The 22,532-nt window shown below is 45.5% G+C and overlaps 1 protein-coding gene across 1 annotated transcript in view; it reads left to right on the forward strand.

The window, feature by feature from the left end:
* Positions 1 to 3,924: 3,924 nt before the first annotated feature.
* ZMIZ2 (zinc finger MIZ-type containing 2) overlaps positions 3,925 to 22,532 on the forward strand; it is a 118,262-nt gene continuing 99,654 nt past the window's right edge. Inside the window, exon 1 of the mRNA XM_063139569.1 lies at positions 3,925 to 4,399. The gene's annotated coding sequence lies outside the window, so the exon portion shown is untranslated. The remainder of the gene's footprint in view (positions 4,400 to 22,532) is intronic.

Here is a 22,532-nt window from a genome sequence, read left to right on the forward strand (position 1 = left end):
GCTGACAAGCACAAGATACTTTACATATTTTTCCCAAATTCAAAATGTATGTTGTTTAATATAATTCAATAACATAAAGCATGTGAGGCTGCTACCTGTATTTCAGTTCTGGTAGTTTTTCGTTAATTCCCACCCCTGGATGTCCATTTAGGCTCCCTTGTTACAGCTGCTTACGTTGTCTAAGGATTGGAGTAGAGGTGTTGAACCTCTTTCAACCTAATGGCTGAATTAAATTTTGGAGAAGCTGTTGGAGGCCAATATCTAGTCCTGGGGCAACAGGGGCAGGGCAAAAACACACCCCAAAGACCCAATACACCAGGATATTTGAACTTAAAGCTCTTGCTGCCATTAACTAACCCTTAGGAAAAGCATTTTGACCTTTTAGTATGGGGGAAAAACCCTGCAAAAGCAAGAAACCAACAAATGATAGTTGGAAGAAGGGGGTAGGGCTCGGAGAAGGCAAAATGAACATCTGGGAAACTCCTGAGAGCCAAACTGGGACCCCAGGAAGGCTAGATTTCACCCATGAAATTCTGCACATCTGTGCTGAGGAATCAGGATGAAAAACCCTTATTTCACATTTATTTGATGCCTCGCTGTATAACTTCAGAAAGATTGAATAACACAGCTTTGAGGTGTGTTGCAACTAGTTTTGTTAAATTCCGCCCCACAAACCTATAGTTTGACACAATTTGTTATGAGATACTGCAGGAGGCTGGCTGGCAGCCATTTTGGAAAATGGATTCCACAGGATCTATTACAGAGACAGAACTACTCTGCCAGATTGGGAAAAGGGGTGACGCACGGAAAGGAGATGTAGTCTTGGGGAACCTGAGGACCGAATATAACCAACAGGTGGGTTTGATTTATCCTTTTGGCTGGTGGCTCCAAAATGCACCATGATAGCCATTTAAAAAAAACAAAAACCCGGCCTTGTTTATTTTCTGTGACAAGGGAGGTAGATGGGCAGGGGGTGCAGAAGTTTCTTCACAGCTGTTCCCACTAGAGCCTGGATCTCCGCCAAATATACCCTTGCTGGCTTCCTAGCAGAGAGTTAGAGAGATGAAGATTCAGCGCTTAGGAGGACTTGAGCGAATTTCAACACAAAATAACTGTGCAGTGTAATGGGAGATGAATTTCTTTTGAAAGCGAGCTGCCCCCAAAATAGTCTCTGGATAAAATGAAAAGCCTTCCAGAAAAAAAATCAGCTAATCTGAAAGCAATGAGGCATGGCTTTAGGACAGAGGTTCTCAAAAGTGTGGCCTTCCAGCTGCATTCAGGTAAACTGTGGAAACATTGTAGAAAAGTATAGAATATCTGTGCTTTGCAGTGATGGAGAGTATTATTATTATTATTATTATTATTATTATTATTATTATTATATTTATTTGTATCCTGCCTTTTGCCCAATACTGGGCCTCAAGGCAGTATTACAAAGTTTAAAACATACATTTTAAAACATAAGAAATGTTTTAAAAAAAGTTTAAAATACACAACAAAATTATAAGTCATTAACATAGATGGAGAACCAAATTACTCTCCAAAGTCCTGCTGGAACAAACAAGTTTTAGCCTGCTTCTGAAAGCCCATCAAGGAGGGAGCCAGTTTAGCTTCCCCAGGAAGAGAGTTCCAACACTGGAGCAGCCACCGAGAAGGCCCTCTCCCATGTTCCCACCAAGCGCGCCTGTGAAGATGGTGGAACTGAAAGAAGGGCTTCTCCAGAAGATCTTAAAGCATGGGCAAGCTTATAAGGGAGAATACAGTCTTTCAAATACTGCTTTGACTAAAAAGTAAGGCTGCTTTGACTAGGCCCGGATTATTGAACAAGCTAATCACCCTGGCAAAGGGCCTGTGATTTTTATAATATAATAGTGATGGTTCCAATGGAACATAGGACATAGAAAGATGTCCTATATGAAGTCAGAGCATTGGTCCATCTAGTTTAGTACTGTTTATACTGATTGGCTGTGGCTCTCCATGGTTTCAGAAGGATTTGACATGGGACCTCCTTCATGGAAAGCATGTGGTCTGTCACTTAGCTGTGGTCCGTTCGCTGGTGAAGATTTCGTTGTTGTTGTTGTTAAAATAGGAGTATAGTGTGTGCTATGATTTGTAGAACAAAAAACGATTACTCAGTAGTCCATTGAGAGCCCCAGCAATTTTCAAGTTTTTTTGGTGTTTTTTTTTTTGTAGAACTGCTAGTTTATAGGATGAGGTGGCCAAAGAATGAGGGCCATAATATACAAGAACGAAAACCGGAGGAGAAGGCTATCAATGGTTACTAATCCTGATGGCTATGGGCTACCTCCAGTATCAGAGGCAGTAAGCCCATGTACACTAGTTGCCAGGGAACATGGGTGGGAGGGTGCTGTTGCATCCTGCTCCTTGTCGACAGCTGGTTGGCCACTTTGTGATAAACAGAGTGCTGGACCAGATGGACCCTTGGTCCGATCCAGCAGGGCTCTTCTTATGTCCTTATGCCACCTTGAGCTCCTTAGAGGAAAAGTGGGGATATAAATAAAACAAGTTACTGTAGGAGACAGTGCTTTGAACATACAAAAAGCACATCTTGACGTTTTCATCCTGGCCTTCTACCAAGGGTCTTAGAACAGCATACACTCTGATGCTCTAGCCCAGGGCCAGGCAGTCCTGTGATCTTCTAGATGTTGTTGGACTACACCTCCCATTATCCCTGATCATCAGACATGCTGGCTGGAGCTGACTGGAGTTGGGAGTCCAACAACATCTGCACATCACAGCTTCCCCCCCCCCCCCGCGCTCTAACCACTACACCTTGTTCTCAAAGTAAATCCTTACAAGAACCCTGTAAGGTAGTCCAGTACTTCATCTGGTGAGAAGACTGAGAGGTGACGCCGTCTTCTTTACGGGCACACAATCTCTCCGCTCCTACCCACATTTTCTCCCGAGGTAGCAAGTTCAGCGCGCGGCTTTTCCCTTCGTCCATCTCGAGTCGAGTCCGCGTTGCCTAGGACTGCAGCAGCCCCGCTGGTGTGTATTCATAGGTGCGGCGAGCTTTGCGCGGGGAGTTCCCGAGCTCGCCCTCGTCATCGGCTGGGTTCATCGGCAGAGCTTTACTAAGAGCCGGAGGCGGCGACGGCGGCCTGCCCCGCTCGTTGTGACGAAACCTCGCCCCAGGCAGGCAGGCAGCGTGCGTGGCCCAGACCTACCTACCTACGTTATCTACCTGCGAAGGGAGGAACGACCCTCCCTCCACACTTGCTTTAACCAGCCGCCCCCAACCCGGCGCCTTCCAGATGGGGAGGGACTGCAGCTCCCATCATCCCCGTCTGGGGATGATGGGAGCTGTAGTCTCTCTCCATCTGGAAGGCGCCGGGTTGAGGAAGGTGCTGTCCATCCTTAGGGTGTCACTGCGCAACGGAACAACAACAACAGAAATAAATGCCCAGCTGTTGCAATCCCAACAGGGATTTGGGGGTTAGGCATTCTTGTTTTGTTTTGACTTCGAAACTTAATCCTGCTGGTTCCATGAGAAGCTTAAGGAAAAGGGATGCATTTTCTAGGATTGCAGCGCCCGTGGGGCTGAAGATGGAGGCACAGGAGGGCGCATCCCTCGCCAGCCTCCCGCCTTTGTCTGACCCCTCTGTCTCAATCTCTCCCTTTTCCTCCCCACCCCGGGAAGATCGGCTCGGGCAAGCCAGCCCAATGACAGAGGCAGATCCCCGGGAATCTCTTCCTCCCCCTCCCTCCCCCATATACAGCACTCTGCGTGCGTGCGCGCGCAATGCAAGCGCTCCTTTCTCTGCTACCTCCCGCCGCCTCTTCTTCCTCTCGAGCCGGAGATAGGAGCTCTATTGCTTTAGTCTGTGTCGGAAGGGGGGGAGGAGGAGGAGGAGGGAGGGCGGGCGGGCGGGCAATGAATATTGATGAGGCTGCCGGGGCTCTATTGTGCAATTGGAGCTGCGAGGTGAAAGCAGAATGGAGGTGGGGAGCTGCGAGGCGCTCGTAGGTTTGTGGTTTCAGCGGCGGCAGCAGCAGCAGCAGCAGCAGCAGCAGCAGCAGCAGCAGCAGCAATAGTAGCAGCCAGCCAGCCAGCCAGCCGCCTGCACGGGGGGCTTTGTTACTTGCACCCAATCGTCGCCCATTAAGCCCCCTCCTCCTCCTTTTCCTCCCTCCGCACCCAGCCAAGCGGCCACGATGGAGCAAGGACAGAAAGATCTCTAAAAAAAGAAGACGAAGAAGGCAAGAAGAAGGGAGAGCGGCTCATCGGAGCCCTCCTGCTCCTCGTCCTCCTCCTCCACGCCGGGAAGAGCGGCACCGACTCCCCGAGAGGCAAGAGGAGCCATTTCTCTCCCCCCCGCTTCTAACGTGGCTCCGCTCTGGCTGCCGCGCAGGCACCTTCTTTGGCGGCGCTTCGCAGGTTGGTGGTGGGCGAAGGATTTGTGGGGAGGGGGTGGGGGGAGAAGGCAGGGCAAGGTGGATCTGTTGTCTCTGGTTGCGGCTGGAGGGAGATGGGGAGGGTGGATGTGTTCCCGGAGGGGCAGGAAAAGGAGGTGGGGAAGTGTGTGTGTGTGTATTCGTAACCCTTCTTGCTATCTCTGAGCAAATGATCTCCAACGGTGTTTTGCAGCGCCAGCTTTGCTGGGTACTCCTGGCTTTCTCTCTCTCTCTCTCTCTCTCTTTCTCTCGTGTGTGTGTGTGTTGGTGTTGTCCATTTCTGTCGACTGGGAGGGTTTGGTGGGTGCAGGGACTGGAGCGCGCGCGCGAGAGAGATCTGCCCAGTTTCCGGGGGCACTCACCCACCCCAACTAGGCTGCCATGTTTTATTGTTTCTTCTGAAAATGTGTCATCTTTAAAAAAAAAAAAAAAAAATTATGGCCACTGGCTTGGTCTTCTGGGGAGGGGCGGGGGGAGAGGTATGCCCAAGTGGTGGTGGGAAGTGAATCTCTATAGCAACAGAAACCGATACTGTGGGGAGATGTGGGCACCAAGAGGCGCTTGCCCTGAGAGATGTGGGCACCTGGGGGGGGGGTTGCAAAGAGCACCTGCTGCCCAGCTGTTGGCCCATGTGTGTGCACTGGGGAGGGTATTCTTCCAGGGAGAGATGGCATTCTTTGGGCATGAGAATGAGATAGCCTGTGCTGTGGGGTGTATATTCTTTCCTTTTCTCAAGGAGAAATGCTTAATTGTGACTTGGGAAGAATTAATCTTCCCCAGGTTGTTTGTTTTCACTGATGTGGAGAGAATCGAAATGCCAAAGGGGTGGCCACCCCCAGTCCATGAGCTGTAGAAAACCATCCTATAATTCATCCTTCTCCAACTTAATGTAGGCCAGATGTGTTGACTACAACTCCCATCATCTCCAAGCAGCATGGCTGGGGCATGGTGGGAGTTGTAGTCCAAGATACCCAGAGAGTGCCAGGTTGGGAAGTTTATGTCTGAAAAACCCCACTCTGAAGGATGGGCTGAGAATGTCAGGTATTATGAAAGGAGGTTCATCAGGTCACTTTTAGTTCTCAAGAAGATGGATGATCTTAGCTTTGGAAGACTCAAGATGCAAGATTTCAGTCGAAGGTGGTGGTGGTGGTGGGTGAAATGCTCGGGTGGGGAGGGGGCGTTCAAGCCCAAAACTTTCACATGCCTCCCCCCCTTTTGGATTCCTCATATCTTCAGCACTCTGGCTGCCTGAGTGCAGGCAGGGCAGAGTTATGGGAAGATGCAGCCGGAGCAGTGCCTGAGAGAAATCTATGGACCTGTTCTGTTCTGATATTCTCACGAGCTGGGTGGTATTTAAATACCCTGTTAAACAAACAGCACAAGAGAGTCCTTCTGCTTTTGATTTCAACACAAGGGTGGGATTGCACCTTTCTCCTGTTTCGTGCAGCGTTTGTGGTCTGCTGCCTACAGCTAATGCCAACTGTCTTCTGCCACCTCTGTTGTGTTGTTGTATTTTTTATTTATTTTATTGGTCTGGGTGGCTGAATGCAGAGGCGGGGTGAGTGGCGAGACCATCTCTTTCTGTTGCCAGTTGCTCAACTCACCTTGTCCTTGCTGCTGGTCTCTCTGGGCCAGAGTTTCTCAGGGTTATTTGAAATTGAGATTTGTTGGATAAACATGTGGTTTATAGACAGGAATATCCAGGCAGTTGTCCTCACAAATTATCCAAACATGAGGGGTCGTTTTACCCTTCTTTCTTTTATTTATTAAAATATGTAATAGCTGCCAGTGAAATCCCCAAAATAGCTGATGATTGAAATAATAATCATGTTTGGGGTTTGTGAAGATTTGATTTCCCCCCACCCCAAATAATACTTAAATACATAAAACAAAATTAATGGAACAAGAACAACCTAAAACTGTAGCAGTACCAAGTCAAGAGAGGAGAACTCCGTGCGTAATATCCACCCAGGTCAAACACACATCTGAAGACGTGTGCTTTGGTCTACACTAGAGGAACCTTTGGTCTATCTAACTCAGTATTGCAGTGGTAGGCAACCTGATGCCCTCCGTATGTTTGGGACTCTGGTTCCCATAATACCTGACCATTGGCTATGCCGTCTGGGAATTATGGGAGATGTAGTCAAACACATCTGGAGGGCACCAAGTTGGGGAAGATTGATCTACATGGAGTACAGCTCCCCACAGTTTCAGACGGGCCCAGCCCTATCTGGAGATGCCAGAGATTGAATCTGGGACCTTCTGCTTGCATAGTAGGTGCTATGCCACAACTATGGCCCTTCCTTGGAGCGTAAGGCAAAACCGAGACAGAAGATTCTCCCAATCTGGGTGCCGCTGCCAAAAAGACCTTGCCTTGTTTGCCCATCAGTCTCAACGCAAACAGCAGTAGGACACAGAGCAGGGCCTTTTGCCAATGTGATGTGATAACACCCCTTTCCTTCTCCGGCTGAGTAGCCTTGGATGGAGGGAGAGCACGCAGTCCCAGTAAGTGGCTTGAGTCTATAAATATAGAAGGACTTCATGAAAGTTTAAACGAAGAGCGACCTCACAGAGCAGGGAACACTCAGCAGAGGTTTGGCTGGTTTGGTTGGTCCTGCAGAGCTCGTCTTGCCTGTCACAGGTTCTCGTCCCTTCTTTGGGTGTATTGTTTTCTCTTACCACATTGCCGCATGTGTAGGATTATGGTAGGCGTTGCTATCATTTAGTCACTTGCCTGTGGATGAATTTGGGGAGGGGCTGAGCCCAAGTGATCAACATGCTTTTCCCTTAGGGCTTAATCCTATGCATGTTTAGACAGAAAAAAGTCCTTCAACTTTCTTTCTGCCTAAATACGCATAGGATTGCACCTTTAGTTACTTTCTCACTGTGCTAGCTTGCAACTCCAGCATCTGAGGCAGTAAGCCTGTGTGCACCAGTTGTTGGGGAACATGGGTGGGAGGGTGTTGTTGCACCATGTCTTGCTTTGTTGGTCCCTGGTCGGCCACTGTGTGAACAGAGTGCTGGACTAGATGGACCCTTGGTCTGATCCAGCAGGGCTCTTCTTATGATCTTAACTCTTGAGGAAGAGTTATTGTCTGTGTGCAGTCCTCGCACACTGGATCTTAGCTTTATATTTGGTTCAGGGACAACCAGAGAGACCTGGCACAATGGTTTCAATCAATGTTGCTGCCATCTCTTGTTTCTTGTCGCTCCATGACGTGCAGCTGCAAGTGTGAACTCCTTTCATTGAAAAGTATTATTTGTGAGATGACGCTCCGGTGGTGTTTAATCTATGGCAGCAGCTTCACACATGCGAGTAAACTGCTTGATGTTCCACAGTGAGTGATAGACATCCGTGACTGGGGGCTCCCCTAGCCAACGGGTGAAAATGGCAGGGAAGCAGATATCGACTAAACATTCGAAGAAACGTCCTAAGTGGGAGCTGTTCAGCAGCATTGCCTCTGGAGGCCATGGGTTCTCCTTCGCTGGAGGCATTTCAGCAGAGGATGGAACCTGTGGGTGCAACCTGTAGCACTGAGCCTGCATTGATGATCCCCAAGATCCCCCCAGCTCTGTGATTCTAATTATATATGAAATGTGGGCCAAAGGCATTTGGAACCACGGCCAGTTGTATCTACAGGAGTGGCATGGGTTACCTGGTGGTAAGGATCAAGTTTTAGTTCTGTTGTTTCCTGCAAAGAAATTAATGTCTATAGCAACCCTCTTTCATGGCTACAGTGCCAGCAAGATAAAAATCTGTAAGGATTATTGGCATTTTGTGGAGCTGAGGAGAAAAGCAGAGCAGTTCAAAACCAGAGTTATGCTCTGGTAGGAATACTTACATTCTTAGGAACTGTCGTGGGCACCTAAAAGTAAATTAGTTGATTTACAGAATTGCTGCAGGATTAAATCTGGCATTTGTTAGTCCTATAATGACTTGCAAATGTAGCTTTAGTTTCTTGGATTTGGATGAATGAGGTTACCATTGGATTCTCTGCCTGTATCCACAACTAAATTCCCCCACATACTTGTTTCTGGAGCACCAAGGTTACAATAACTCAAATAATTTCAGTGCTAGGCTTCATATACGTGATCAACTAATCTTTAGCAGTAAAGAAATTGTACAGGTGGAAATTATTCTTGTTTTAATTTTTCCTTTAGATGCTTTCAGAAGTGTAAATCCAGGAAGTTCTATGCTGTTGATATGCACTGGTTAAGTGTACCACTATTAACGTACCAGTGGTGATTCACGGAGGCACTGTTCGTGTCTATTATTCTTCTATAGGGGTTGATATCGAGGAAGTATAATGCCAGCTTGTTTGTTTAGAATATCTTTGGGTTGCCTTTCAACAAAAATAATAATAATGGTGGTTTATAACAAGTAAAAACAAGTAAAAAGTAGCATTACAAATTTAAAGCAAGAAAACTACTTTAATGCAAACAAATATTTAAAACTACACAAAACAGTGTGAATCTGCATTAATCCCTAAATTCCTGGTGGAATAAACATATTTTCACCTGTCTACAAAGGGAAACTAAGGCCAATGACCATGCTGGCTAGGAATGATGGGAGTTGCAGTCCAACACATCTAGAGAGTACCAGGTAAGGGGAAAACTGGATTAGACAGTTTAAGTAGGATCGGATAGACCTGTGTTCAGTCCCTCTTCAGTTATGAAACTTGCTGGTTGGTCTTGGGCCAATCATAAATTCTCAGTCTAACCTACGTTACGGGGTTGTTGTGATGAGGATAAAAATGTATTAATAATAATGACTACCTTACCTCTAGAGGTAAAATACCATTGCAAGTTGTTAAGGTACTTTGTGGGGAGTGGGTCAAGGGTTATATAGGAGAAGGCTCTCCTTGAGATGCTTGGAGCACGTGCATACAGGGCTGTAACGATCTGTGCCAGCCTTTGAAAAGCACCTAGAAACAAATTGCTAATGCAGATGCTTTAGAGCTGGGGTGGGACGGTGGGCAATTTCAAGGGCTCTGGGGGTCAATTTGAGTTTCAAGCCCCTGGGGACTGTGGGTCTATGACTGGAAGCAGCAGCAAAACAATCCAGTCTTTTGCCATGGAAATTCATCTGCAAACCTCCAATTGCTTTGCTGTTGCTTTCACTAAATTCAGTAGGGGTGGCCAAGACCTAACTTAAGACTGGGGTTGCCCACCCTTGCTTTAGAATGCATGTCATCTGTTCTCCCCAAACTGGGTTGGATCCAGACTTAGTAAATTCTAGAATAGACCCATTGGACTTAAAGTAGTCATTACTAATTTGCCCCATTGATTTAGGCATTGATTAAGCATGCCTAAATCTAGTCTCAACCCTATATCTGTCAATATCTGGGCATTATACATTGTATTCAGTTGTGGATATTACCAATCACCTAATTCAGGAGTGGTCAGAAGGCAGATTGGGATATACTGCTGATTTGCAGTAAATTGGCAAGGTTTTCCAACTCCCAATAATTTAATAGTAGTGATCACAAAGTGACCTTTTCCCTCCTAAATTAGGCTGTTGAATTGAAGAAATCTTGAGGGTAACTAGCAGTAGACTTTGATATGAAAGGACTATGAGCTGAATTCAGCTCTGGTACTGAAAACAAATTCCTAAGCTCAGGATGTGCTCAGGGAATTGGACTTCTATTAAAAACAACAACTTATACACCTATCCATTGCTGGGGAACATGGGCAGGAAGGTCCTGTTGCATCCGTGTCCTGTTTGTGGGTCTGTGGTCGACAGCTGGTAGAACAAAGTGCTGGAGTAGATGGACCCTTGGTCTGATCCAGCATGGCACTTCTGATGTTCTTATAAGTCTGAAATCTGCTCACCACTGATGTAATTAATGAAACATCTGTAAGCTTTTTATTTGGGAGCTGAGGAGCTTTAGGAGCCATTCCTGTGCAGAACCAAAATAAATAAATAAAGGTTCACATGGTTTGTCTGGGATTTTTGCAGCTCTGACTTAATGAATTTTAATTTAGTGAGTCAGAAAAGCTATAAGAGATCATATACTGTAAGTGTTACTTGTATGTTTATCACTTACATAGACTTAATTATTGTTTATGGTTAATTTTATTTATATATTTGCCGTAATAATAGTATAAATGTTGAAGATCAAGAACTGAAAAAAATGGTAACCTCATGCATAGGTAGCTGCGGTGGAGTATATGAAATAATCTGCAGTCTTGCTAGTTTTTCTCTTCCTACTCTTAGGAATGTAAGAGTTCTCTAAGAGCTGGTGATATGATGCTCTCTTGGAGTTAAATGGTTGGTTAAAATGTTCTTCAGGCATTGGCACAGATACTTTAGCAGAGAGCCAAAATAAAATAGATCTACCTGATTAGATTTACTGTTTTCAGGAGCAGCCCCATTGATTAAATTATAGATAGCTAAGCCTTAACCAAGAAATTGGCTGGAGCATTAGCTTCCTTATGGCTTTTAGAGAGACTGAGCTGGTTTGAACAACATGGTAAACCATAGTTTATCTTGATGGGAATGAGCCCGAGCAAGCCTTGGAGTTGCACGCTTCCCTCCCTTCTCCTCTGGAGGAGCTCAGACGGAAGCCTCTGCTAAAACACACCATTTTCTCCAAACCCAACAAACGGACAATAATCTTAACTATAGCTGGAAGAAATATTAAAAAGAAAGAAAACAATAGGTTTAGTTATCAAAGTTATGTTATGGCAGCCTTCCTCAAATTGATACCCTCCGGATGTGTTGGCCTACAACTCCCAGAATCCCTCAGCCAGCTATTCTTGTAGTTGTTGGCCTGGGGTTGGGGAGGGGGGGCTCAAGTTCGAGAAAGTTGTTTTATGGAAACCACTTTGTGAGGTTGGCCTATAAAAGCAGTGTAAAAATGCTTTAAGAAGAATAAATATTTATGGCACAAGGAATTTACTCGATAGTTCTTCTGTTCCTGTAGTCCTTAACTCGGAGGACGATTTTAAGCAGGTTTACTCGGAAATCATTCTCTTCAATGACGCTTACTACCTAGTGATGTGCTTGGGGTAGGTAGCATCGGTTAGGTTGCTCAGACAGAGCCTAGGCGAGACAGACGAGGGAGAGCCATGGAACAAAAAGAGTCATGATTGTAGTAACTGTAGAGATTAATTTGCAGCGCACAGGAGACTGTTGATTTGGTTAAAACTCAGTGGAATTGCCTCTTGGGGATGGTTGGTATTCAGCCCTCTGGAACAAAGTGTCATCTCTCAAAGTTGTGCGGGGCTTAGAGCCAAGCTAAACAATCAGCAGGCTTGCATGATGCATCTGTTTGTCGGACTATACCACTACAGTGGGGAGATCAGATATTTGAGTGTGTGTGTTCCCACTCCTCAGTAGGAGGCTAGCCTTCTTTCTGAAATGCTGGTTTTGCAGACTAGGAATATAGAGAATAGGAAGCATCCAACCCTTCCCTTGCTCATCTGAGGACTGAAGTTTGCTGAGCATGTAGCACAACACTTAGATCAGGGGGTGTTGGATCTCTTGCAGCCTGAAGGCCAGATTTCATTGTGGAGAAGCTCTTGGAGGGGGGGCACATTCCAGGGGTGGGCAGGGCTGAGAGCAAGAGGGGATGGCGAAAATACTAGCATGTTTTAGTTTAAAGCTCTTGCTGCCAGTAAGTAAGTCTTAGGAGAGGCATTGCAGCTATTTAGAATGGAGGGGAAACCCATACCAAAGCCAGAAAACCATCAGTGGTTGGGTGGGGAAGGAGGGGCCCTCTGGGGAACTCTAGAGGGCCCCATTTGGCACCCCAAAAGGGCCCAGATTGGCACCTAATTGGCACCTGAGATTCTGACCCTGACTTAACAGATGTGCATATCTGGCTTTGCTCTTGTTCGGAGTCTTTGAAATAATGACTCTGGGCGCGATCCTATCCTGATAGTTGGTAGCTTCCGAACTCGGAGGGTCTGAGAATCCAGGGCAGGAGGAAAGCAGAGGCTCCGTGCCCCAACCCCCGTGCGTTTCTGCTAGATGGGTTATTTTGCCAGTCTAGCAGCGGCACCTCAGAGGGTGGGGCAGCCGTAGGAAGCGGTGCAAGGCAGCCGCTCTGGGCTCCTCCCATCCTCGTCCCCTTTCCCCCCATCTCAGCGCTCCAATTTCAGAGTGCAGAGAGGTAGCCGGCACAGTTCTCTGCATGCCGGCTGTGAGGGGGATGGATGGGAGAGCCTGGTTTCCTGGCTACAAGCTCAGAGCCAGGAATCCAATCTTTCCTATTCCTGCACCCCACCCTGGACACTGCCTGGTGGGCATAGGCTTTGCTCTCTTCGTTTGCATCATACTGGACTAGGATAAGGCAGAGAAACAGCATATAGGATTGTCAGTTGACCAGAAAAAAATAGCCTGTTTTCTGTCACTGTAATGGCAAATGGGCCTTCAGAAATCAGCAAGGGATGTTTTCTGCAACATAAGCAAAATTTGCGGATCAAGCTTCTGAAAAGGCCCGTGAACAGCAGCTAGTAAAAAAAGTTGGCAGCCCCAGAAGGATGTGTGCCATTACCTTAGTCCAAGGGTGTACGACATATGGATCTGTTCTGGTGCACAGATTCTCTGCAGTGATTAGGTATTTTCTTTTGTTTGTGATGGATTCTTTTTGTAAAAAAGAAAAGCATCTTTCAACCAAAGTTGTCCCAATGGAGAAACTTAAAATCCTGAAAATCGGCCTACTATGCTCAAAGCAGCTGTTGATATTTGAGAATCAATGATGTAGAATGTCTAGAGTTTTCAAAATTATTCTGATAAAATCAAAGCTTGGCTTTTAAGTGTGGTCAATTCCACCATCGCAGGTGTCACCTGAAACTTCTTGATTGGTAAGAAAACTGTGATCCTGAAACCTATTTGGGAGGACTTCTGTCCCTTTCAAGAGACTCTACTCTTTCTCCCTTACTCTACTTTATGCCTAGAACTGTTCCAATTACTTTGGGATGCACTTTCAAGGCAAGTATAATAAACTTTGCAGTTCTGAATGTGTTATATCTGTCCTGGTCAGATAACAAATATAGCAGTTTCTCCTGGCTGCTTTTCTTTCTTTTCCTTGCCAATAGTACCTGTATATACAGGTCTCTCAACATTAGGGTGACCATATGAAAAGGAGGACAGGGCTCCTGTATCTTTAACAGTTGCATAGAAAAGGGAATTTCAGCAGGTGTCATTTGTATATATGGAGAACCTGGTGAAATTTCCTCTTCATCACACCAGTTAAAGCTGCAGGAGCTATACTAGAGTGCCCAGATTTAAAAGAGGGCAGGGCACCTGCAGCTTTAACTGTTGTGATGAAGAGGAAATTTTTCTAGGTTCTCCATATATACAAATGACAGTTGATGAAATTCCCTTTTCAATACAACTGTTAAAGATACAGGAGCCCTGTCCTCCTTTTCATATGGTCACCCTACTCAACATAATAAACATTTTACACTCCCAGTAGAAAATGAGCCTGTACCTTAAATTTATAGCTCTCCAGAATGAGTTGCCATCTGGGGTTCCCCAACTTTGCAGGTCTTTAGGAAAGCTCTGAAGATCCACCGGTTTTTGGTTTTTGTTTTTCTTTCAAAGTTGCGTTTAATCTTGATGGGTTCTTGGTTGCAATTAGTTTACTGTTCTCTGAGTTTGATGTTTATTATTTATTGGTGTCTATTCATTTTATTGATGTTGTTTTGTTATTAAAGAGACATGTGATGGCCCCTTTAGTTAAGATGAGTCCTGTCCCCCTGCAAAAAGGTTCTACTGTTATAAGCTTCACAGTTCTACTGCTTATAAAAATGATATCTGTTTACTAATAACATGAAACTTGGCATTTGTGATCTACCCAGTGAGATCTACAGTTATGCAAAACATTAAAGCGATCTGTTAAACATTGTCACACGTACAGCTAGTTAAATAGTGCGAAAACTGACACATTTCTACTGTTTACTCCAACCTGTGGCTCAGGATGTCATATATTTCTTTCAGATTTTGGTGAGAACTATTGATATGCTTTACTCAGGTTTGCCAAGGAGATGTGCCTTTCATTGGTTTGGTGAAGTTCTGATGAGTGGTTCAGAAGTTAAGGTTTTTCTGCCCCATGAAAAGCCTATGGCAGCAACTGCTGGCAAAGTTAGGTTGGGCATGCTCAGTTTCACTCTGAAGCCAGAACGTTGCCTGAACAATACTCTGAGAGGAATTCCAGTGTCTCTGTCAGCATTCTGAAAGTTGGGGAGGGGTAGCTGTCAAATGAGGGCTGAGGGCATCATTCTCACTGACTTGATAGATTCTATGATCAAAAAACATTCTGGTTTGAGTCCAGCGTTAAGGCGCTCTCATGATGGCTTAAGCTCCACAAAGCCAGAAAGTTGGAAGTTAAGGCTGATGTGTCCTGTGATCAGTGATGATGTTGTGCAATGTCACAAATTGTTGTGCAATGTCACAAATTGTGCTTTTATACAAGGTTGAAATAGGTGTAGGTCAACTCACAGGAGTTGACCATTCCTCTAACTACTATACAATAAGGCTCAAATGCTTCGTAAAGCAATGCAGGACCAGGGCATATTTGCTGGTCCCATACACACCATCGTCCCCGTTTGCATTTGGGCCTGAAAGACCAGTAAATGTGGCAAGCTGTAAGCAAGCGCAATTTGTGTCATTGTATGACATCGTTACTGATCACGGGGCATGCCTGTTAAGGCATCAGACTTGGCTTCCAGTGACCTGGCTTTGTGGAGCTTGAGCCAACATGAGATAGTCTTAACTCTGGTCTTAAACCAGCAGGATTTTTTTTTATCTTTGAATTTTGTTGGGTTTTTAACATGTTAGCTGCTTTGAGAAGATTGTACCATTAAAGGCAGCCTAAAATATTTTTAAATTATATATATTTAAAAGGTGCCTGTGTGGTGAAAGTTGGTGATGTGTCAGACTAGGACTGTGGAGACCTGGAATCAAATCCCATAGGAAACTGTCTTATACTGAGCCACACCATTGGTCCATCTAGCCCAGTATTGTCAACACTGATTGGCTGCAGTGGGTTTCCATTGTTTCAGGCAGGATTCTTTCCTAATCCTACCTGGAGTTGCTGGGGATTAAACGTGGGACCTTCTGCAGGCTAAGCATGTGCTCTACCATTGAATATGGCCAAGCGCCATTTCACTGGCAAACCAGTGAAATTCAGCCACGATTCTCATTGCATGACCTTTGGCCACTTGCTCTTTTCAGCCTGGCCCACCTCGCAGGGTTAGTATGAGAATTCAGTGGCAATAAATAAGTAAATTCCAGAGGGGTAGCCGTGTTAGTCTGTTACAGCAAAAAATAAAAAAGAGTCTGGTGGCACCTTAAAGAGTAACCAATTTGTTCTAATAAATGTGAATAGGTTGGTTGGTCTTTCAGGTGCCACAAGGCTCTTTGTAAAGAAATAAATCTATCTTCAAGGCATGGAGAGAGAATGCAGCTGCCTTGTCCCCTACCCCCCATCCCATGTCATTTTACCCACCCACCACACTTATTCACAGGTGGGAAAGTGTGGGTGACTGGAACAGACTGTGAGTTGCTGCAATTGCTGCTTTTTAAAAAATGTCCCTGCAACTGTGATTTTTAATTGACACACTGATGTTTTATTGGAAGCGCTCTCAGACATGGAGCGGAAAAACAACCCAGCTGCCAATTGCAGCAGATCAGACCACTACTAAAGGTACGGCTACCGGGGTTGGCTGAAAACTTGGCCACCCCATCTGCAATCCTGCCCCGGAAGAGTCTGGCCACCTTAATTCAGGGTGTGTGTTTTTAAATAGCGGGGAAAGGATTACTTCCCCCACAAATACACCTTTCACTCTTTCAACATAGCCTTTTTTAGGTGTGGTCTGATCATTTGTGGTATTAGAGAGTGGGATGACAGATGCACTAGGTGGTAATTATTACAGATTTAACTGGTCTGGGGGGAAAAGGAGTGATCCTGAGTATAATATAACATCTAGGAACAATTTCAGTGGCTCTAACTGCTTCTTTATTGCCCATACTGGCTGGGATGGGGGGCAGTGACAGTGGCTGTCTTAGTCCGACACATCTGGAAGGCCAGGTTGGATAAGGCTGCTTTATTGCTACAATTTGCATTTAACTTTACATATTCCCTGGATGTATATGGAGAGGCCTGAACAGCAGAAATAAACATTGTGGGGCATGTTTTACAATTTTAGGCGCTAGCCCCTAAATGGGCCATTTCAATCCTAAACCCCCTTATCAGGGCATATATTCCTTGAACCTAGTGGGACATATTTATGAGTAAACATGCACAGGATTGCGCTGTGGGACCCATACTCTCCCGCATCAATATTCTGAGCACCTCTGCTGTGGGATGTGCAACCATTTCCTCCCCTGTCGTGACCACCTCTGTGCAGAAGCCTTTCGGAAGGCACACATGTTTCTGTAATTTCTCCTTCACGTCTCCTGAGAATCAGCTTTGATTCCAGTTATTCTGGGGAGAAGCGCTTTTTTTTTTAAGCTAACCAGAAATCTAAGAGTAAGGCCGTTCATTTTCAGTTCCCCTTTATTCCCCTTACAAGGATGTTAAATACCTACACATCCTCCAAATACGACACACACAAATATAAAGAGGGAAACAGCCCCCCCCTCAAAGAAGAGTGTCTGAAAAAAGCAAGGTTTTGCCCCTATGCCAGAAGGGTGCAATCTTATGTAAGTTTAAAAGTCCTACAACTTCCACCCCACCCGCCAACCAGCATTACTTCCCCCCACTGTCTAAACATGCATAGGATTGAAACTTAAGTATGTTACCATTCTCCTATCAAGCTCTTTGCTGGAGGGATGTGGAACTCCAGATAAAATTATGCGCACCTCGTACATCCTTTTGGTTTCAATGGAAATTTGCAGCCCCAAATTTGATGGCATAATTGTTGTTCTATTAAACTACTGGATGTGAGTGTAACCAGAAGGCAGGCACTGCAGTTGGAACTCCTATAATAGTAGTCACATTCACACACAGTGGTAAACCAGGATTCTGGAGAATCCCAGCTTATCACTCATGAGCTATGTGCTGATGCACACAACCCATTGGGTGTAGCTAAAATAGCCAGGAATTAAAACCTTAGTGTGTTTGAACCAGGGCTTCTCACTCCCCTAACAAGCCAGGAATCATAAACAAACGACAAGCCCTAGTTTGCAATTGTGGCTTGTTAGGGGGAAAACAAGCCAGGATCCCTGTTTGAACTACACTGAGCTTTGAAGTCCTGGTTAGTTTAGTCCAGGATAGGCAACCTTTGGGGTCTATGGGCACATTTGGAAATTTGAGAAACTCTCCTGACCACGATCATAAATAGCTACCATGGGTGGGCATGGCTAGTCACAAAGAATAAATTCAGGGGAAATTAAGGCATTCAGGAGAAATTAAGATGGCAGCAGCGAAAGGCTCCCACTTCACTTTGTAGCAGTCCCAGCTGCTTGTAAGAACATATACAAATATGTTTTTTTTTTAAAAAAATGTGGAGTAAGTTGTCTTGGTTGGCTCCAAGGAAGATGTTCTGGTGCCTGCAGGCACCATGTTGCCTACTCCTGGTTTAGCCACTCCTGCTGGCAGGAGGAGCCAAGCAGGAGCAAACTGGTGCAAGCAGCTCATGAGTGATGATCCAGGATTCTCCAAAATTCTGAGTTGTTGTGAGCAAATGCAGCTATAATTGTTCAGAAAGCCACGTGGAAATGTCTGCTTTATGTGTAAAAGGTCTCAGGTTCAGTCCCAGGCATTTCCAGCAGGAGCAGGGTTGTGAAAGATCTCTAACTGAGACATGGAGAGGTGTTTCCTGTTGTCATAGACAATGCTAGGCTTGATTGCCCTATTGCAGCCTTCCCCAACTAGGTGCCCTCCAGACGTTTTAGACCACAGCTCCCAACATCCCTGGCCAACATGGCCAATGGTAATTGATTATGGAGGTTGTAGTCCAAAACATTTGGAGGACATCAGGTTGGGGAAGGCTGCCCAAGGGTCTGAAGATGAAACCATAGCAATAGAAGACCTGCGACTCTGAATGCAGGTTACCAAAGTTTCTGCATTCGGATCATCATGCCTTGTTTATATCCGGGCTGGGCAGAAGGTAGATAGGGACCTTCCAATAGATCTCTGGGTAATTTGCAGTAGATCGGCAAGGGATTTCTCCCCTGAGTGTCATGTCTAGCCCTGCTCCCCCTATTTTGGAAGAAGTTGTTTCAGATAATCAATCAGAATCAGACTCTGAAGTAGAGGAGTCAGCCCCAGACGCAGGCCAGCCTGTACCAGCGGGGGAGAAAGCTCTCACGGTTTCTCCTCCAGCTGGGGGTGAACTCTCTCCAGAGCTTATCTTCTCAAGGGCAAATCATACAGAGGCAGTGGGAAGCCAACATTCTTCTGAAGGAGAGGCCACCAACAGGCTAGCTGATCCTAGGGTGTGGCGCAGCCTAAAACGCATGGAGTGGAAGGAAGGCGAGAGAAAGTCAGCTGGGCTCACATCGTGTCTGAAGCCACATCAGAACTAACCTCTCTGAAGTTAATGCCTTTTGGGAACCATTCTCCTTGAAACAACAATTGTCTCCCTTAGTTTGCATAGTTTTGCCTAGTGGGAAGAGATATTTATTGTCTAAATAAAGCTTTGTGGATTACTTAGCAGACCTCGTTTTTTGTCTCCTAAGAAGGTAGAAGGTTTTTTAAGAAACACGACACTGAGCTCCTTAGAGAAAGTTTGAGATACAAATATAGTTTCGTAATTGCTTTGAGCCACAGCGCATCTCGGATTAAATATTAAGATATGTTTGGGATTAACCTGTTCCTGAGAAAGTTTCTCTACACTCCATGCTGTACTTTTCGGCTTCCCAGCCAGGGCATAATTAAGGTTGTCTTTCTTCTGCACATCCCACAGTTAGTGTGTTGCCATCCTACCTGTTACCCTGAGGAAGGTGCCTGTTGCATTTGTCCTGAAAAGAGTTCACTAGGTAACTAGGTTAAGTACCAAGTCATCCGCCCACTCCTTTTATATAACGCCGGGCAGGCTTTTTGGATGGGTGCCTCTTGATGAAGGTCAGGTGCTTTGCGTAAGTAACTTACTGACATTTGTGCAGCTGGAGCGGTAGACATGCTGCTGGTTTTGAATTGGGGGGCAAATGGATTGAGGGGAGGTAGTGAACAGAAGAAGAAAAACCAAAAAGTTGCAACATTTTTCTGGAGCACCTTGCTTTGGCCCTGCCCAGTATTGTATTACTGGGTGATGAAGCATCCCTTGTTATTAACCGCGTTACCTAGCAAACCAGTTCAGTTTGTTCATTCCCAACCAGGATGCCTGTCGCTCAGGGCCCTGAAAGCAAACAGACCTTTGCGAAGCAAGTGGCTGCCTGGTAGGGCGTAGAATAGATGATCGCTCAAATACATGCCTGGCATCAGAGGCTGACCTGGCAGAGTTAAAACAAAGCTAAACAAACAAATAGAACCAGCATGGGTTGTAAGAGGAAAGTGGCTCCAGCAGGACTTGAAAAGGAGAGCTAGGGAAAATGCCCTTGCAAAAGAGAGTGTGCTTCTCCCAGAAAAGCACATATGTTGGAAATATATCTGTTAAAAATACTGAGGATGAGCTGACCATGCCTCCAACCCTTTCAATGGTAGTCTAATCCTAAATCAAATCTGTCCTAAACACAAGCCAGAAAGCTGACAATGTGTATTTATGGTCAGGCCACCCTGTTCATTACGTTAGTCATTGTGGTAGTTGCCGTTAACGGAGTCTAGTCAGGTTTGGGAATCTCGGGGGCTTGTTGGATGTCAACTCCCATCACGCTGACTGGGGCGTGGGACTTGGAGTCAAAATATCTGGAGGGCTACAGGTTATCCACACCTGCAGTATAGCCTAGGATTGTTCTCGCCTTGTCTGTTACTCCACCACCACTGCAAGGGCGGGGGAATGTGCAGGTCAGCTTTAGGATGGGGTGATGCACACATTTCCAGGAAAGGAGAGGAACGAGAGATAGTTGGTAGGGAAAACTATATTGGGGGATTTCTTCACCTTCGCTTCCATGGAACTGATGATTGAGAGCTGGTGTAGCATAGTGGCTAAGACACTGCTGCGAATCAGAAAGTCCCCAGGTTGAATCGGACTTCCTGATTTGCAGCTCAGCCTTTTAGCCACTACACCAACTCCCAACCATCAGTTCCGTGGAAGCCAAGATGCAGAAATCCCCCAATATATTCCCTGTGAACTACCTTAAGTACCTCCCCTTTCCTGGAAATGTGTGCCTCTGCTGTGAACTACTGGGTGACTTTAAGACTAGTTTTTCTCTCTCTCTGCCTCAACCCCTCCCCGTCCCCCATCTGTAATATGTCTACCAATACTGGCTTACCTTACATAGGGTTGTTGTAAGGACTGCAGGTCAATAATGCACGAGAAGCACTTCGAACACTTGAAAGCGTTATGCAGTTGTTCAACATTATGTGTTGTTGCAGCTGGTTGGTTTGTGAGTTCAGAGAGGATTTTCAAAGTTTAACAAATATTGAGAGATGCTGGAGTACAGGTAGCATCATAACCCTTATCCCAGGTGGGCTGGGCCTTCTGTTCGTATAGATCAGGAATGGACAACTTGTGACCCTCCAGATGTTGTTGGACTGCAGCTCTCACCTTTGGCTATCTGGCTGGGTCTGATGGGTCTTACAATCCAAGAACAGCTGAAAGGCTATGAGTTGCCCAATCCTGGAATCAAGATCCCTATTTCTGTGTAGGTCAAAAAGGAAGCCAACATTTACCAACTCAGAACTCTGGCAGTGCTAAGTAGCTTAGCACACCTTGACAGGGTCTGTTTTATAGGTTAGTCACTATTTATGTGGCTTAGACCTCATACAGGGTTGGCTCAGACATAATGCCAAAACATAGTTTAGCACTGCTTGAAAAGAGGCCCATGTTCACAATCTCTCTTCGCATACTCTGGTTTCCTCCTTCCCTTCAGAATTGGACAAACCATGCTTTGCACAAGCCAATATAGAAAATCCAATTCAAACAGTGCTTTGTGCAAAGACTAAGAAGAGCCCTGTTGGTTTGGATCAAAAGTCCATCAAATCCCAATATCCTGTTTCCTATAGTGGCCAATCAGATGTCTCTGGGAAGCCCACAAACAGGGCATGTTGGCAATAGTACTCTCTCACTGTTGCTTCCCAGCAACTGGGATTCAGAGGCCCTGTTCGGACAACACGCTAAACCATGATGGTTAAGCATTTTGAGCTAAACATTATGGCCCAGCGTGTCATGTGAACCATGACTTAGTGTGTCATGTGAACCGTTCCTAACCATTGTGGCTGCATAACCATGGTTTAAACCCTCCCAGTAACCGCTTGCTGCAAAAGAGTAATGACCTAACCATGGATTAGCGTATCATCTGAACAGGCCCATCGATAGACCTATCCTCAACCATTGATAGACCTATCCTCCATGATTTTTTCAGATCCCCTTTTCTAGCTATCTAAGTTACTGGCCATTGCCTGATCTTGCAGTAGTGAGTTCCAGTCCTTTAATTACATATCAACCATAGTTTGCCTACTTGGGGTGTAATGGTAAACTAGTTTGCTGTTAAATCAAAAGTGTGTGTGTGTGTGTGTGTGTGAAATGACAGAACATGAAGGGGAGGAAAGAGTGTGTTCGTACAGGGCTTGTTAATGTAGCACCAACCATGATTTGGTGCTGTGCCTGAACTGACCTCTGGGAGAATACGTTTGCATTGAAGGAGGCCAGTTTGTAGACTGATTATTTTTCTTCTTCTTTGGTGGCTTATGGAGGTTGTCTTGAAATTGTTTTCATGTAGCCATGTGCAAGATCCCATTGGTTCTGTTGGCTATTGTTTTAAGGAACGTGGTGCTGGGGTGGGAAAGTTCATTGATAGATGTTAAGAGTTGTGATGACATTCAGTCTAAGGAAACAATCTAGGTCAGCTGCCCAGAGGCACAAAAAGGTGAGTCATCAATATATATTGCGTATGATAGAAGTTTGAAGTGTTTATCCGGCTATTCTTGCTCAAGGTGATAGCTGGGATGTCTGCAGACATGAGAGAAACAACTTTGCACCCTTAAGCATTTGGGCCCTAAGAGCTGCCTTTTCAAATACACATTTATTGACTTGGGACTGTATTGTCTCCAAACCAATTT

This window comes from Elgaria multicarinata, chromosome 12 (genome assembly GCF_023053635.1).
Source record: "Elgaria multicarinata webbii isolate HBS135686 ecotype San Diego chromosome 12, rElgMul1.1.pri, whole genome shotgun sequence".
Taxonomy (NCBI): Eukaryota; Metazoa; Chordata; class Lepidosauria; order Squamata; family Anguidae; genus Elgaria; species Elgaria multicarinata.